Source organism: Atractosteus spatula, chromosome 4, assembly GCF_055471065.1.
Source record: "Atractosteus spatula isolate fAtrSpa1 chromosome 4, fAtrSpa1.hap1, whole genome shotgun sequence".
NCBI lineage: Eukaryota > Metazoa > Chordata > Actinopteri > Semionotiformes > Lepisosteidae > Atractosteus > Atractosteus spatula.
Window position 1 is genome coordinate 49,690,771 of NC_142709.1, and position 17,383 is coordinate 49,708,153.

The window sequence follows — 17,383 nt, forward strand, 5'->3', positions numbered from 1 at the left end:
TGAAAGTCCAAAGAACTCCCACCCTCCCTCCCCCACCGCCTGCACCACCTCGTGCCCTGATAGACACAGAAAGAGATACACGAGGACTGTAATTTATTCCCATGCCTGTGAAAGAGTGGAAGTGGAGTTTGGCCGTTGTGCAAATTAAGCCAGGGGAATCAATAGCCACAGTCGCGGGCCTGGAAAGCTGTCGGTCTCGTTTGCCGAGTGACGTGCGGAGTGGAAAGCAAAAATGAGTGATGGGCTTCTCCCCGTCTCGCCTCATCGATGTCCCTGCCCAGCAGCGTCGGCAAATTAGTTGCTGAAGTCCAAGCTGTCAGCAAAGCTTATGTTTGTTTTTAATCTTAGCTGCTGAAACTATGCTGTTAGCTCCTTCTGTTTAAAGATTTTAATCCAAGGTGAAGCCTTCAAGGGTATCTTATTAGCAGACACCCCACGGCCTACTCGGTTACTGGCTTTTTGCTTGTTTTTTTTTTCTTTAGCATGCGCTCCTGCTAGTTGTGGATTCACCTCAACGCTCAGACCTGGGTTGTCAATGGAGTACATGTCAGATTGAAATTGATGAGGTATTACAAATAGAGATCTGCAGTTAGTTCTTCTGTCTCGAGAAGCTGCAGTAATTGGATGCATATGAAGTGACAGATTGGTATCAATTAAGTTGCAGAGGTTTGTAAAACACCAGAGCGGTGGAAGGACATGAGGTAGTTTTAGCTATACTGTACACTTAGTGAAGCTCAGGAGGCCTGTTTTCATGTTTCAAAAACCAAGTCTTTGTTGGCTCTTATGAAAGGAGAACACATGTGTGTGTTAGTGCAGCCAGTTTTTGTCCAGGCATGAAGGAACTGGCATGATGCAAAAAATGTGAGGTGAACTGACTGACCGGTGTGACAGGGGTGAGATTAGGGGCAGTTTGCTGAAAAATTTCAAAGACGTAAAACTTTCTTCTAAATAAAATGAATATGACTGTAGTGCAATATATTCTTGCTGACGTCTGTGTGAACTAGATAATGAGATAATGTTGATATTCCTCAACTCGCACGGTTCCACCAATGCAAATTCAGTTCTATAACGCAGTTATAGAAATAGAACTAGCCCCTGACTAAGGTGCTCAACGTTGCAGGATGTTAGCTCTGTCATGGTGCTCTCGAACCATCAAGGTAATAGAATCTGTCGTAATGTGAGAGTCAGAGGGCTAGAAGAGTGATAAGCGAAGAGAATTCCTGAAAGAATTAAGCACTATGGGAGCCATGAGCGAGCTCTTGATATTGTCTGTGCTACCGACTCACATGACCACACCTCTTTAACTTCTGTCTTTTCTCTGCGAATGACATTCAAGCATTACCTCAATTGTATATCAAAAGGGCAACAACTGAAAGCATTTACCAAAAAGGTAGTAATAATTAAGCAGGAAAATTTCTAAAAGTGTTTGAGACTGAAAATCTTCCCTCCAACTTACGTTATTTCTTAAGGAAACACCCTACACGAGAGACCGTTTTTTCTGGAGTGTACCTATCATGATGCATGGGGAATACCTGTACTGGGTTCAAATATATTTAATTCACAAGAGTCACAAAAGTTAGGGGTATTAAATATGGCGTGGAATCTGGCTGGTGTCTTTGCTGGATTCAACTATGGGCTTGATCAATCTAACCCTACCTGTAGCTCCCCTTCATACAAGTAGTGAAGTAATTTCTCCTTCTTGAATCGGTTGTGTCATGTTGTGGGGCCGCTGGCGCAGAATGGCTGCCACTCCTCACTTGGTTGGGTGCTGTAACAGTGGTGGATGAGGTTGGGCTGGTTGCTGTATATCTATTTGTCCTCGAATCCCCAGTTTCTGACCCAAATGTAATGACTTATCTGTCCTGGTTCGCTTGCTTAGTGTCAAGTTGTTACGACAGTCCTGTCGTTCAACACAAGCAGGAAAAAAATAACCCTTCCGATTGCTATTTGTTTCTCCCTTTGGTAGCCTAATTAGCGTACAACACAGAGCAATGCAATAGTGGAAGACTGCCGTTACCGTGCAAATTTAACACGGTGAAAATTAATGAGGGTGTTTTGTCATCCTTCATATGTCAAGACACACACCCCCTGTTAAGGTCCTCATCTCAGTATGATCATCATTTAAAATGCAACAGCTGAGACAAACAATAGAAATCCCATGAAATGCTCTCAACCAGTGGTAATTAAATTGCCCTGTGCAGTTTTTATATGGGTGCAGTGGGGCCGCTTAAAGTGATTGTATAATAAGTGGCACAGCAGTCTGATTAATGTGTTCTCAACATCTGCCCGTGGCTGAGATTGAGCTCTGCCTATAGTGACACATCAACATTGTAGCTTGCCGTAGAGTGTGTAGTTTGAGATGCTGTATACAATAGCTTTAGGATTAATTTATGTAAGGTCAGGCAGACAGCAGCACTTTCTGTTGTCTTTTCTGATACCATGTGCATATAAGTTGGTTTTCTTTGCGTGTGTCGGCATGTAAGGAACTGGAAAAGCCCTTTGAGTATGAACAGGTCTGAAGTCTTTCTTGATCAGGCAGGGCTTGTGTGTTATAATGTCCTGCTATGCTTCACAGACAACCCGCATGTTTTGAGGGGTTTTGGGGGAAATCTGATGTTATATCCTTGACAGAGGTGGCCTGGTTTGGGGGGGGGGGGCTGTGAATTTGACACCTATCCTGTGGTCAGTTGCACCACAAAAGAGCTGATATTTTGACACAAGCCAAGCCACTCAGCTTAGCTTTCATGGCTTGCAAAGGTCGTCATCGCCTGCCTACCTTTTATGAAGTCTGTAAAGCCCTGGGATGCATTCAGCGAAGAACTGTATTGTTTGAGCAAAACGGCCAGCTCTGAGGAAAAAGCTTTGAGCTCAGCACTGATCAACGGACTGATCTGAGATTTGAGTATCTTGTCCTCAGTCTGCCGGTCTAGCTGGATTTAAGATAAGAGATCACTTTATTAGCCATATACGATTTCTTGCATTAGGAATTTGTCTTTTCGCATACCCCAGCTTGCTCTCCATGAGACACACAAGCACACTTTATACAAAACCATTAAACCTTCAATTTCTAAAGCCCTGGAACAGTTTAACCACGACTGGGTAAGCAAGTGCCGCAGTAAATTAACTAATTTTCCATGTCATTTGGAACAAAAATCAGAATACCATTCAACCCTCAAAAGCAGAGTTCTTTGTTAATCCAGATTTTAAATAATTGTTCCTGACCTAATGGCGATTTAGGATGAGTAATAGGCTACCTGATTTTGGGCTCTCCAGGACCAAAGGTACAGACTCCTGTAGATGCTGGGCTGTAGGAGAAATTTCCAGTTTTTCTTACTATTTAATTACAAAACTAAAACACCATGAAATCAACATCCCTGTATCCCTTTGCAAAGTGAATATATTGAAATAAGTTGAAACAGAAAGCTAAATACTAAGCAAATGTCAAACTTTTATGTCTCACTGGAGCTGGCGAATGCACTAATGTGTGTTAAATCGACAGAACATTCAATAATTAGGAAACTATCTGCTCTTATTAACTATATGATTTTTTAAGTCTGAGAGCATTATCTCAGGCAGTTCAGAAAATTGTATTATAGTACAATACTGCAGTGTGATCTTAATTGGAAAATGCTAAGGCTTCAAAGTGGCTTCTCTTAAGAAAAAATGTTTTTTTTAACTAAAGCTGGCTTTTTTGTGCAGTGATCACTGAGACCAAGCACTAAGACTGTTTTAAAATTTTCGCAAGTCTTGAAATTTACTAATGAATGTAGAATCTCTCGCCACTAAGCGTAGGTAGAAATTTTGCTAGAATACACTGCCTGTATGTGCATTGTTTTTGTCATTGTATAAGAATTTACCTAATCTGATACTGGTTTGATGTCTGGTAACAATAATAGATGTGGTCATTTTATATTTACTGACCCACAATTAGTATCCTCATTATGGCACAGTAATTTATAACAAATTTCAAAACAAGGAAATTTGAATGGCCTGCATTTCACTCAAGATGTTTTTTTCACAGCTTTAACTCTGACGTTGTCAGTCATTACTGCTATTTGGTCACATGTATTAGATTGTAGTGGAGCATTGGTAATATAGCTGCTGCTTTGTTTTTTTCCAGACCGTGCCAAAGACACTTCTGCTGTCTGTCTGTACCTTTTTGATACCACAGCAAGTTTTCTGTTTTTCAATGTTTGATATTCTTTTTGGACTGGAATTGCTTTACAGGAAGGATTAACTAAAATATAAAAAGGACTAAGTATTAAATGAAATGACAAAGAATAGCAAAATTAGCAATAGAATTGGATCAAGAGGAAGCAACCAATTCAAAATCTCTTTTAGGATTATGGAAAGGGTGAGTATCAGCAGAGGGAGGTAGTTGGGAAGAGAGACCAAGATGAATCTTAATACTCAAAATGCTTATTTGAATCCTCTGTGCACCGAGGAGATGAAATCACCAGGCGTAGCTGATTGCAATGTAAGAAGCTGTTGATAATCTATGATAGGCACTTGAGGGAGTTTTCCGTTTTCTGACTGACAGACCGTGAAGCGACTTGAACCCGTTTCAGAGGCCTGGTGTTGCCGTGCCCCGGCTGGCCTGGAGTTGCCATGCCCCGGCTGGCCTGGAGTTGCCGTGTCTTCAATTTAAAATGATGCCTGCAAATTTCCTTAATGAATTCTGTGTGAAGAACACAAAATAATGCCTAAAATTCTCTGGGGCTTTCTATGGTTTCTGGCCACATTGTGGTAACAAATGATGTTAATCAGACAATAATCACTAACAGCCCCAAATTCAAAGTGAGTATTTACTGAATTTCCCATTATGTTAACGAGTTGGTTTAAAGTGAAAGTGGACATGCTTAGCAGACTTTTGGGAAATGACAAGATGTTTCAACTCAACGTTCGTGATTTTGCATTCAGGGTTATTTGCAGGAACAATCACGGGGAGATTTTTTTCCTTTTTTTGGTCTTTTTTTAAGAGAGAAAGTGAAGTCTTCATTATTTTTCAAGTACAGGGTAACACTGCATGTGTGTCAATAAAGCTCTAAACATGCAAACAAAATATAAAGAGCCCCCCCCCCCCCCCTTACTTTCACTGTGACCTATGACCTTCCCAGTGTCTCTTCCTGTGAAGTGTGTTGGTGCAGTTGAGTGAATAATTCATGGAAACTGAATCGGTAATAAAAACAGGAGAATGATGAGAACAGCTACTTGGCTGACTGTCAGCCATAGTGTCAAGAGTTTAACCTCAGTAGTTGCATTAAATTAGGTTTGGGGTGCATTGCTGAAACACATTGTTACATTTAAGATTACTTGGCCCTGCGGCATTGTAATTAATGTAATGTCAACACTAAGCAACATTCACCAGATACTTTGAAACCAAATTCAATCTGTCTTTTGGGACTTTCTTCTGAACACCAGCTGTTTCAGTTCTCAAAAAAATGTCTTGACCTAAACTGTGGTGTTATATACATTCTGTATGTACCTGCATGAGTGGAACTACAATATTTGCTTCTCTATCTGTCAGATTATCGTTATCAGCCTCTGTAAGAGATCACAACTAGCTACAGTGTATACGTATACTCTTTGGAGACAATAAGCTGGAATCCCTCACCTTCTGGAGTATATTTAATAACTTGTTTTTGCAAATTATGCAGTGTGGCCAAAACAACATTCACAGCTGAACTTTCTAAGTACTCTGTGTTTTAACTATGCTGATGGGAACAGGCTGTAATATACGGGAACTGATCTTTGCAACATCTGAAATTTTGCCTAAGGAGCCTTGACCTCTGAAAATGTATTTTGCATTGGGTTGGATTTTCAGTCCAGAGGTTAATGCAGTCCTTGGAGAGGAAAAGGAGGCTGGTGTCTACTAAAAAGAAAAATAATCTGTACGAGTTGTAATTCTGCTCTTAAAATTAAAGTGAGGCTTTATCCTATTGAGGATAAAGCCGGATTATCACCTTTCAAGGATTTTTACCGTTTTCAAGGGAACCCGTACCATTACCTACTGCTATTAGAGATGTTTAAGTGATTTGCCATTTTCCAGTTGTGTTATCTGTAGTTTGCTTCAACTTATTCTTTCTACTAAGGGGTTTTAACTACCTAAGGAGAGGTCAGTCACCTTGCAGTCTGACAAGCAGTGAACAAATGCTCAGTTTGCCACAGTGGTGTTGAGCACTTCCTATATCGCTTCCCGGAGACTGAAGTCGGTAAACCTTTCTACACAAAAGTACTGGAGCTGCAGCTGCAACGTGAAGTCTCAGTTGTATCCACTTGTATGGATATTTCAAGAGCTGGAAGGTCGAGGTCTTCGGATTGTATACCCTTTCCGTGAAGAATCATAACTTGCATGTTTCAGCTTTGGGCTTGTTTCCAAGGCCATAAACAAGATCGCTGTTTTTTGACACACAATGCTTTAAGTTTGGAAAAACTCCCTGTTCTTATCAATCTAAAAGTATGGCTGTTATGGCTGGTGCTGAGGTTCAGATAATGTCTTTCAGCAGCTCCCGGGCGTAGGAGGCATTTTCCAAATTATTGAATTCCAATGTGTGGTGTGAGGCTTTGCTTACCTCCCCAGAGAGCTATTTCTTCTCTAAACATTGCCAGGGCTGACTGACAGTGGATACGGTTTTGACAAGTTGTCAATCAAATATCAAAGTACCAGTGCTACTGTTCGCATTGATATATGATTACTGTTTAAAAGTATTTACGTATATGGAGATGTTGTGGTTTAATATTCATTGAATCATTATTCACAGCAGCTTGACAACATGCAAAAGGCTGGAAAGACGTGTCCTGACATTTCAGCTGTACAAATACAGGTGTCATTAATCCTTACTGAGTAACGATATAAAAACTGCAGCTCGACTGCGATAGTCGGAAGGCCTAAGAAGAGTTTTCATTTTGATGCTGGGCAGGTGGGTGGAGGTTCCTACTGGCCTCTTCAGACATGACTGGGCAGCAATGCGGATCACCAGAGGCAGGTTAGCTTCTTAAACGCTTGTGAAGTGCAAGAGTTCAAGACGAGAGCGCTGGGAAGCAAGTCACGCAGCAGGGCTGCACTTTCGGTGACATGCCTTTCTCTGGGTGATTAAGAGACCTGGGGCTCCGTGGGGACTTCAGAGGCGCTGGCTGGCTCAGCCTGTGCACAGCCAGTCGAGCGTTAACCAGTGGGCTGCAGTGAGACGTGCCAGCGTGTCAGCTCGCATCACGTCGAGCCCGGACTGTCCGAGGGAGTGCTCTTCCCAGCAGGGATTAATTGCACTGGGTAACTTAAAGAAAGAAAGCTTTTATGTAGTTTGACAGAGGTTTGGAGTTTACTTCATCTTCATCTCATTGACCTAACATGCAGCTATATGTGGAGATCATTTAATGAACATCAGTCAGAGCCAGCGTACAGTTAACAAATAAGCTGCTCTAAATAGAATGGTGAGTGATTCAAAATGAAAAGTAGGTTATTCAGCTATTCAATATGGAAGTAGGAATGAAATGTGTAACAAAATACTAAGCAAAAAATACATTTGCCTTTTTTATTAAACCTGCTTTATTGCTTTAACTAAGCACGCAGAGTTATTGAGTTCCTTTGTTGTTGATATGAAATGGTTTAACCTGCAAACAAGACTGTCGGTCTCCTTATGGTAAATGTCACTATTCTCTCTGCTTACTGTACAAACTTAATAAATGTATTGGTGGGTGGTTTAAATAATAGAAAAGGTGAAATTAATATCTTCTTCGGTAACCAAGATAATTTCACTAGTTTGGCTTAAGTCTTCATTATAACAAGACCTGAAATTAAACCAGGGCAATGCACAGCATTCTTTAGTCCTGTTTTTTACAGTGGCATCTGTGCAAGGATCCCCACAATACTATATGAACCTGTTAACTATGCCTGATGTGCAGACAGTGCTGTGAGAGAGATAACAGAACACAAAGAAGAGCTTCAGAGCTGAAGAAATCACCTTACAGGATCGACAATCCCCTGTTCTTTAAAGTAACAAACCACAGACTGAAGTAGGTTTACACTCTAAGAAAGAAATGAACCCTAGATTTAAATTGTGTAGCGCTCACACCATTGAAATAGGCAAAAACACAACAAAGTTAAGAACAGGCACAGAGAATAAACAGTGAAGAAAGATTTACCATGTACTGACTTCTTTGTTGCTGGTGGTGAATGGCAACTGAGTGAAAGAAAAGTCAGTCCCTTCGGAGATGGATTGAAAACTGGCAAACTTGTGGGAGGAATGTGATCTGTTCTGACATCCCAGCTGTGAACGAGGAGCGGGGGAGGGAAGATACGGTTTTATGTCGAGTTTTTCGTCTTCTACGTTCCTACAGACATTCCCGTAAAAAGTGCCCTAAACATTCTCGTTTCCCAGCACTGTAACAAGTGCTGGGATATGTGCAAAACGACACACGGGGAATGTGGAAGGAGAGGGGGGGTGCCGGAGCTGCGTGTTTGGGTGGCTCCTGGGCAATTTTAGAATGTGCTGACCTGACACGAGCCAGCACCAGACCTACAGCCCTCATTCTTCATCGTCCCCGGCCTTGCAGCACCAAGCAGTGTTGCAGGACTGCCTGGCGAAATAATAGTTTTCTGTTGTCTTAGATTTATACTACACCATAAACAACTAGATAAGCATCCTTTGTATTCATTCTCAAACCCCTTGCTGATAGATCGCTAATAAAACCCATGTCAGTTTGAGGACAGCATTATTTAAGTGACGCACTACCCTTGTGGAGTTTGCATGTTCTCCCCATGCTCATGTGGGTTTCCTCTAGATGACCAGGTTTTCTACTATAGTCCAACAACTTACTACCAGTTAATTAGCTTCTGGGAAAGCTGGCCCTGATGTGAGTGTGTCTGTCCTGTAATGGATGCCAGGATAGGTTCTGGCTGCCTCACGACCCTGTACTGGATGGTGATTAGGAAATGGATGAATAGATTGTCAAAATCTTAGAGCCTTATTTACTTATTTATTATACGGTAATTCCCGCCACAAGCCTCTGTCTTCAAGATTGAGTTTTACCACTCAAAAACCAATTCATCTTATCCTGGCATTGAATTTCTTTCAGAAGACAGAAATCATGCAGTATTAGTCCCATCTCTCACATCATTTGCCTCCGGGCCATCTTTTTTTTTTCAACCCACATCTAAGAGAATTTTAATGTCGTCATTTTAAAGTCGTGTCGGCAAGTAACTGTGTCATTTTCGGGACCATTCCAATGATTGAATGTTGCATTATTTGTAAAAACAACATTTTTGTATTTCTAAAACTCTAAAATGCTTTAAAAGATCGCTGAGATGCAAATTGTCCTACAGTTAAAAAAAATTGTGGAAGAGTCAGATGGGATTGCATGGTAAAATGATTAGCTATAGGGAGTGCGCTACAGTATGTCTGTAAGTTGTCTGTAAGAAGCTTTAGCTGTGCGTACCCTGTAAGTCTTTAATCGATTTACTGATGACAAAATTATTTTATCTGATTTAAATTACCGTCATCATGAATTCAGTAATTTCAACAAAGTATGTAAGTATGTACATGGATAGAGGGATTTTGTCGTTTTGCTGAATAACTGGGTGGTTAAAAAAATGGAGGTCAGTAGTCTGAGGCGCCTGCTGGCACTCTTCAGTCACGCAGCATGTGTGACCAAAGGCAGTTCTGCGTAAACGAGCATCATAGTATCAGGGAGTAAGGGAGACCACAGACAAAAGGAAGCTACTGGTCCCGTCTCTCTCGTCTGCATGGCTCATCCCCCCCCATTAGAGCTGTTTGTGTAAGCACCCGTGTGAAAACCCTGCCCTTGCATTGTGCCGTTTAGAAACGAAGCCCCTTCGGGCCTGTCCTGTCTCTGACTGCTCTTATACTTTTGTCTGTGAGCTATAAGATTTTCTGGGCTGACTTTGAATGTACCACGTGATTTATTACCATGATCTTTTTTTATTATATGTGGTCATTTCTTGCACAGGCCTTCTTACTGTACATTGTTCTCTGGGCTACGTATTATTGTTTACACCATAAGTACTTGGAAGGTTTATAATGAAACATTGTTCATGTCTGCTTACTCGAATTGTCATGTGCAAAGGTAGTTGACAGTTTACTTGTGGGAATTAATTTGTATTTTTGGACGTCTTTACTAAACATCCTAAAAAACTGTAAAAAAGAGTACTGAGCTGACAACCGACACTAATAAAACTTGGAGTTCTATGTCCATTATAACATTGAAGAGCCCAGAGTAACACATTGGTAGTTTTTGTGTTTCTCACACGATTGTTTGACATTCCAGAAAAAGAAAAAAGTTTAGTAGGCCTCAGAAAAACTCATGTCACAGGGAACCATTTGTTGGACTAATAGTTTTATTCTTTTTTGCAACCAGCTGCACAAGATTAAAAGCAGTCCTTCTCTGGGAGTGGAGAGGATGGCCAGAAGTCTCCTGGGTTTCTGTCTGCGGTCTCTTGCCCAGTCTCTCTTCATTCCAGCTTTAGAAATGTCACAAACAAGCACAGGAACTCACACTTGTGAGGGTAAACCTCCGTGAGAACATTTATTTTGCAGAAAAAAAAGACACAAAAGATGAACAAATACAGGCTTCTACTCTGCTGGGGAAGTATATCAAAAATAGCTGCGCTTTATTGTATGTGGTTATCTGACCTTGTGCTACTCCTGGGGTTAGTATTCATTAAACAGACATTGTGGAAGTCATTTGTCATAGGCTTCTGCTGTGACACTAAGGGGAAATATCCTGATAGCCTTTGACAAATACCGCTCAATAGTAAACCACAATTCATTGTATTTTAGAGATATTTCATTTTGATACGCTCTTAGCATGTCTAGTTGAACTTAAATTAGCTTCATTGTGCCCTTCTCTGTCACTGACAGGTGACTTATGAACAGTACATTTCTCTCAAGGAGCAAGCACAGCTCAGATCTCCTTCTTTCTGTGACACACTCAGATGATACAGAGTCTTTTGGCGCAGTGAGGCACCTCCGCGCTGGTCCTGTTTTTTTCAAAGACAATAGGAAGAACGGCTTTTCGTTCACTTCACGCTACATCCACATTCTCAATAGACAGATGCTGGTATGGATGAAACATGATTCTCAGCCGGCTGGTCTCCTGGTAAGAGTTCTGCGCAGAACATGTAATAAACACAATGTCCCCAAGACGGCCTCTGAAGCTCTAACTAGATGAAGTAAATAAGAAATTGATTCTGCTGAACATTGAATGGCTTGTTTTATTCATAGTAAGCAGTAGGTCTCCAGTGAGCTAACACTTCAATATAATGGCAGCACAATCTAATGAATTTGAAATCGGTACTTTGGGAGTAGCATTAGAATACTGTATCACTATTACTTCTTTATATATTTATTATACAGTTTTCTAATACTGTGTAATAAATATATAAAGAATTGAGTGCAAATTGTGAGCCAGCTTGCTTATGGCATAAGAAAATATTTTTAAAAAATTGTAATAAATAAATTCAGAGTAGACCAGATATAATTCTTTAATTATTACGTAGGGTTTAATATGTGCTTGCCGCAGTTGTATATTTTTTTAATCCTGTTACCCAGTTGTCAGACCTCTCTTCAGGCATGGCTTTGTGAGCATGGGTTTTATTTTTAATCTCCGATGCTTTCTGCTCAAGTATAAAGATGTGATGGCTTAGGGTTTTTCAAATACTTTCCTTAGCCGGTTTAATGTGCCTGTAATTATTTTGAGGTGCTGGGTTCCATTTCTAATGCAATCTGTTCTCCAGAAATAGTTCTGCATGTGCAAATTGCAGTTCAGCAGCCATTTGGTGAGACTGATTATTAGACTCCCTCAGGCAGTGCAGCCCGGTCTGTAGTTAGGACTTCCTTCAGACTGAGGCTTGGGAACAGTGGCCATGTACAAAACCCTTTGATTTACTGTCAATTTTCTATTCGCTCCATCCATCTTGGCAAGCCTTGGCATCTTGGGGTTGCCCTCCCATCTATACAGGACATTTATGACAGACGGTGCTTGAGGAAAGCTCTAAGCATCATCAAAGACCCCACACACCCCAGCTACAGACTGTATGACCCTCTACCATCTGGAAAACGGTACCGGAGCATTCGGGCCCGGACTACCAGACTCAGAGACAGTTTTTACCCCCGCACTATCAAACTATTAAACTCCCAGCCTCTCTCACCTCACCTCTCACCTATGATCTGAACCTCACAGTGCCTTCTTTCTTACCAAAAACTCAAACACACATTGGAATCTACCTCTACCTTACATGTCAAAAAGGTCACTCTCCATAATTTCTATCCTTTTATTTCATTCTGTTGATACATGTTTTTCCACATCTGATGTTGTTTTGCACATTACCTGTTACCCTATGTTGTTTTGCACATTGCCTGGTGTTGTTTTTGCACACTGCCCGTTGTCTCTGTCTTTCTTTTATTATACAATTATATTGTTGTTTTTTTGTACTACTTATCGTCTGAGAGCTAGCTAAATAGCATTTCTTTATACCATATACCTGTATATGAGTATAATGACTAAACTTGAACTTGAAGCAGCAGGCTCAAGGCAGGATACACCCTGGACAGGACACCAGTCCAGTCGCAGGGGATACACAGCCAAACACGCTCACACCAGGCCCAAATTTCCCCAAAGCCAATTAGCATGTCTTGGACCGTGGGAGGAAACTGGAGCACCCGAAGGAACCTTACATGAACCTGGGGAGAACATACAAACTCCACGCAGACAGCACCCTAGGTCCAGAATTGAACCCAGGTCCCCAGAGCTGCGAGACCACAGTGCCATCCACTGCGTCAAATTCAACCCCATCTTTGTTACAGGATATTAAAAAAGATTGCTGTGTGGCTGTGATAGAAGGAGTTCATACTCAATAATATTTTAAAAGATTTAACTTTTATATCTTTACAATTGAATCATTTGAGAGAGAAAAAATGACCTCCAAGTGTTATTTGGTGGTGAGATCCCACTTAGTGTACAGTGAACCATGTGATCCCAGGAGTTAGTCAACCAGAGGATAAAGAGAGCCAGTTAGCTGACATACCTTTGAGTCTGAAGGCCTCCTCAGGACAGAAGTTCTGTGCAGATGCTGGTCTTTGAAATAAGGACCAGGTGCTTCTTATGTGTAATTTCATTCACCCTTGTTTCCAGCCCCAGATTAAACAGCTGGATTCTACATACATTCTGTGTTTGCAAGGAGGTTGAGCAGCTTTCCTCATGACTGTGTTTATACCACATCATTAATGGGAGATCATTCTGGATTCATTGATTGATGTGCTTTTCTTAATTCAACACTCACTGCCAAAGGGGACACACAAAGGCAATGCAGGGCTTCCCCAGAATGTAACAGGAGAGGGTTACTGATTTTAAACCACCTGAAAGCTCCTTTATAGGCTAATTGGGGCAAAAAGGATTCTGTCTCGTCAAATAAACATTGAAAGGTGAATAACGTTGCAGCAAAGGAGTCTAAACGCATGTTGTGGTTCCTGTTTTTTTTCCTGCTTTGCTTGTACTGTATCTTCACATTTTAATGTTACAGGTGTGCATGTGTTTGGCTTGAAACCCTACGCTATGCAGCACAATGCTCAGCTCTACTTGATTGTGTTATTCTGATAGGCTTGTAAGAAACTGAAGGCCTTTCATCATAACTATTGCACAGGCCTCACGCAACTCTGGAAATCGGCAAGGCCTGTTATTATTACTGGCAAACACCCCTTCTTTATGCAGACCTCAAAAGAGAGAGCCGACTTCAAAGAGCCAAGGTTCTGTGTTTCTTTTTTTCTCTCTGTTGTTTGGAAGACTTTGCTTCGAAGATCCCCCCAACTTAACTGTAGTTTTAAATACGAGCTGGCAGAACTGTACACATGAAAAAATAAACATTCTTGTCGTTTGTGTGTGGGTGCCTGGTTTATTTTAGTGCTACCACGCGTTTGCTATAAAGGTGCTAATTCTGGAACCTACTCTCTGTCTCCTTGACGATTTGCGAATGATAAAACAGTGCTCCTGGCTTGTTTTGATTATTCTAGGGGAAATAGGTTGTACTCTAAAGCTGGGTAATTACAATTAGTGTTGGTCACCAAGATCAAAATAGTTTTCTTCAGCGAACCTTGTAATGAATTCCTCAGCCTCCAGCACCACAGATGGGTTTTGTGCCTCCTGTGTGAAAATCAGCTCCTGGGAGAGTGTTGAACCTGATTCACTGCTTGAAATTCACTGTGATACCAAGGGCTGCAGAAGTGTTGGTGGGATTCGAGTGTTAGCTATCAAGCTCCACATGCGTATTGCAACAAAGCTTAACTTCAAACAATACTGACTTTAAGGACAGCATCTTTAATAGTGTAAGATAAAGGTGGGAAATCTGTATTTAAAACTGAGAACAGGAGGCACTTCTTTACCTAAAGGCTTGTGGGAGTGTGGAGACGATACCCTTGTTTCTTTTATTAAACTGCTGGATGAGATCAATTAACTAATAACTACCACACAGTCTTGAAGGGCCAGATGGCCTCCTTTCTTTTTTAATCTATCTTATGTTTTAATGTAAGCTCAGCATTGCTCTTATTTGTACAAGCAGTTCTATGAATGTCCTGGTTGAATAAGGGACTTGAGCCATCAGATTTCTGTCGCTGCGAAGGGGGTCAATGAAATGGGTCTCGGAGTGCTTCTTATCCCAGTGAAGAATTCCTGCTTGTGGGGAGTGTTAGGGAAGGACATGAATACATCAGTATTTTGAATTCAAAAGCCGTTTCTTTATTAACGGTGATTTAATGCAGTGTGTGAATCACACAGCGAAACTCAGAAAAGCTGCATGCAACTAAACTTTTTTTCGACCCTGTAAGACTGTGCACAGAATTATTAAACCTTATGCCTGCCTGTCCTGTTCCCAAGGACACGTCAGCCATTCTTATCTGTTTGTGGCTGGTTTCCCAGGAGAAGCTACTGTGACTAGCATTCCCTTGTTTTTCACTTATCTCTTAATGTTCCATTCCGTCTTAGTAAGAAACAGCTCTTTCTTCCGTACATGTAAACAACTTGCTGAAGTACCAAACTCTTAGTTTCATCTAAATTCCATGATGATACTTAATTTAAAAACACTCGTGGCTGTTTTGTGTTCTGTCAAAGACTGCCTGTGAAGCTTTTTACATGTACTAAAAAGTCCTGTCATTCTTATGTGCTTTATGTCTTATAATCTTAAGTCTCCAAAGCCTTACTACAATATAAAAGGTCTGTAAAATAACTGTAGAAAATGTCCTAGATACCCAAAAACACTGTAATGAAGCTTCGTGATATACAAAATGCTGATGCCGATCTTATTTTTTGAAAATGCGTTTGTAACTTTGGGTTTGCAGTGCATTTGGGGCCTGTGGGGGCATTAGGCTGTCATGGTGATCACCCGCTAGAGGAGGTGGTGTTGAGGGGATCGCATTTTTGCTAAACTACAGTAGCTACAGTTAACTGCAGCATAATCAGGGGAAAAAAAAGAAATCCAGTGCTCAAAGAGTGTAAATTAAGATCTGCTGCATATGAGGAAGAAAGTAAATACATTATTGACAGAGTTAAGACAGGTAAAACAATATCATTCAGGTAGATTTTAAGCCACTCACAATAAGATGTGACAAGACATCATTTTAAAAGCAGTTGAATGTCAGATGCCATTTAGCCTGTTGATCTACTGTATTACATATCTTCTTCAGAAATAAAACCTCTCAGATGGGTTTCTTTGCTCCTTTGATGACTGACATGCTCAAATTCAATTCAGTATGATCTGGGAAAAAGGCGACTGGTTGCCCAATCCCAGAAAGAGTACTGGTTCACACATCTATCTCTGCCCATGACCTGTGTTGTGTGCGGCCTCTGTAAAGTGGAGTTCTGGTGTGGTACAGCTTGTATTTTTTGGTCATTGTAGCTCGTCTTGTTTCATGGCTTTGGAAAGAAAACAAACTCTTTTCCTCACAGCACTGTGGAAAATAGACCACAGGAGGCTGGCAGTGACAGAGGTCTTCCTAAACACGTTGCTGTTTGGGGTGTACTCTCACGGATGAGCGCTGCCTCACAGTACTCCATTGATCTGAGCTGGCTTCAGTCTGCTGTGTTGCCACGCTTTGAAGAAAGCGTTGCCTGCAGCAGCAGTCCGGAGTTGTAGTGGTTGGAGCTGACCCGTATGGTGGTGACTCAGAAGAACCACATGAGTCGCCCCAGGCCGTGGCCCGAAGCCATGCAAGCAGCGTGGTTCAGAGCATTGCAGAGCAGGGAGGACTTTGTTCTCATCTGCGGTTCAGGGGAGGTACCGGCACCAGTGACGCAAATAATTTCTGTCAGTGCTCCTGCTGTTCCGAAGCTCTTATCTCTGTCCCCATCCCTTCCAGCGTGGTGAAGCGTGGACCTCGTTTTGGAGAAAGAAACGTATGTCATTGCAAAAAAACCTCATCCACAAATTGATGAAGTGTTAATGGAGTGTTTATGGACTTGAACAGTAACCCATCTCGTAAGTGGTTTCTGCCACTGATAATATAGTGCTTTCCCCACATCTTTTTTTTGTTTCCTGTTGCTAAAAAGCAAATTGTGGTGCGCTAAATCAGAGGTGAATCAAAGCAAATTTGTCCTGGTTTTGTAGCATTCTTTTCCAAAGTCTCCAGTAAATGGGGAAAAAATAAATCAATTCTGGTGAACGAGTGTTTTCGGAAAGATGTCTGAGATGCTGCAACTTGTGACTGCTGTTTAACGTGCAAGAGCATTCAGCCAAAACTAATACCCCACTGCATATGCATGAGGTGATCTGCAGATTATTGTGTCCAATTATAGATGGGTATTCTAAAACGTAAAGAACCTTTCGCACTAAACAGGCCAAGGCGCAAGAGCTGCAGGCATGTCTGTAATAGTTGAACTCTTGATTTCCAATTGAGGCAGCTGGCTGTCAGAAGCTGAAACGTTTTTTTTTGTTTGTTTCACAGCCTAACAAACCAGTTGGTGATCAGGTGAAAGATGATAAAAGGTGATCATATTTTTCTTGGAGGTTTTTTTGGTTCCTTGGAACATGTAGATTTTTGTTTTAATACCAAGTGCTAGGTCTACTGTGATACACATATATAGTACATCCATCCAACCATTTTCAAACGTCTTTAACCAGTACAGGGTCTTGGGTGAGCCAGAGCCTATCCCAGCTCGCAGTGGGATCATGGGGCACACACAGACACAGACACAACCACACACTCATACACATCGGGCATCGGGCATTGTCCCAGAAGTCAGTTCACCTACCAGGAAGTCTTTAGAGCACCCGGAGAAAACCTAGACTATCGTGGGGAGAACATACAAACTCCACACAGACAGCACCACAGGATTTGAACTCAGGGCCCCAGCCCTGCAAGATGGCAATGCTAACCACTTC

At 41.4% G+C, this 17,383-nt stretch overlaps 1 protein-coding gene across 1 annotated transcript in view; it reads left to right on the forward strand.

Annotated features, from left to right (window-relative positions):
• sh3rf3 (SH3 domain containing ring finger 3) overlaps positions 1-17,383 on the forward strand; it is a 167,202-nt gene that overhangs the window by 74,498 nt on the left and 75,321 nt on the right. The window lies entirely within an intron of this gene.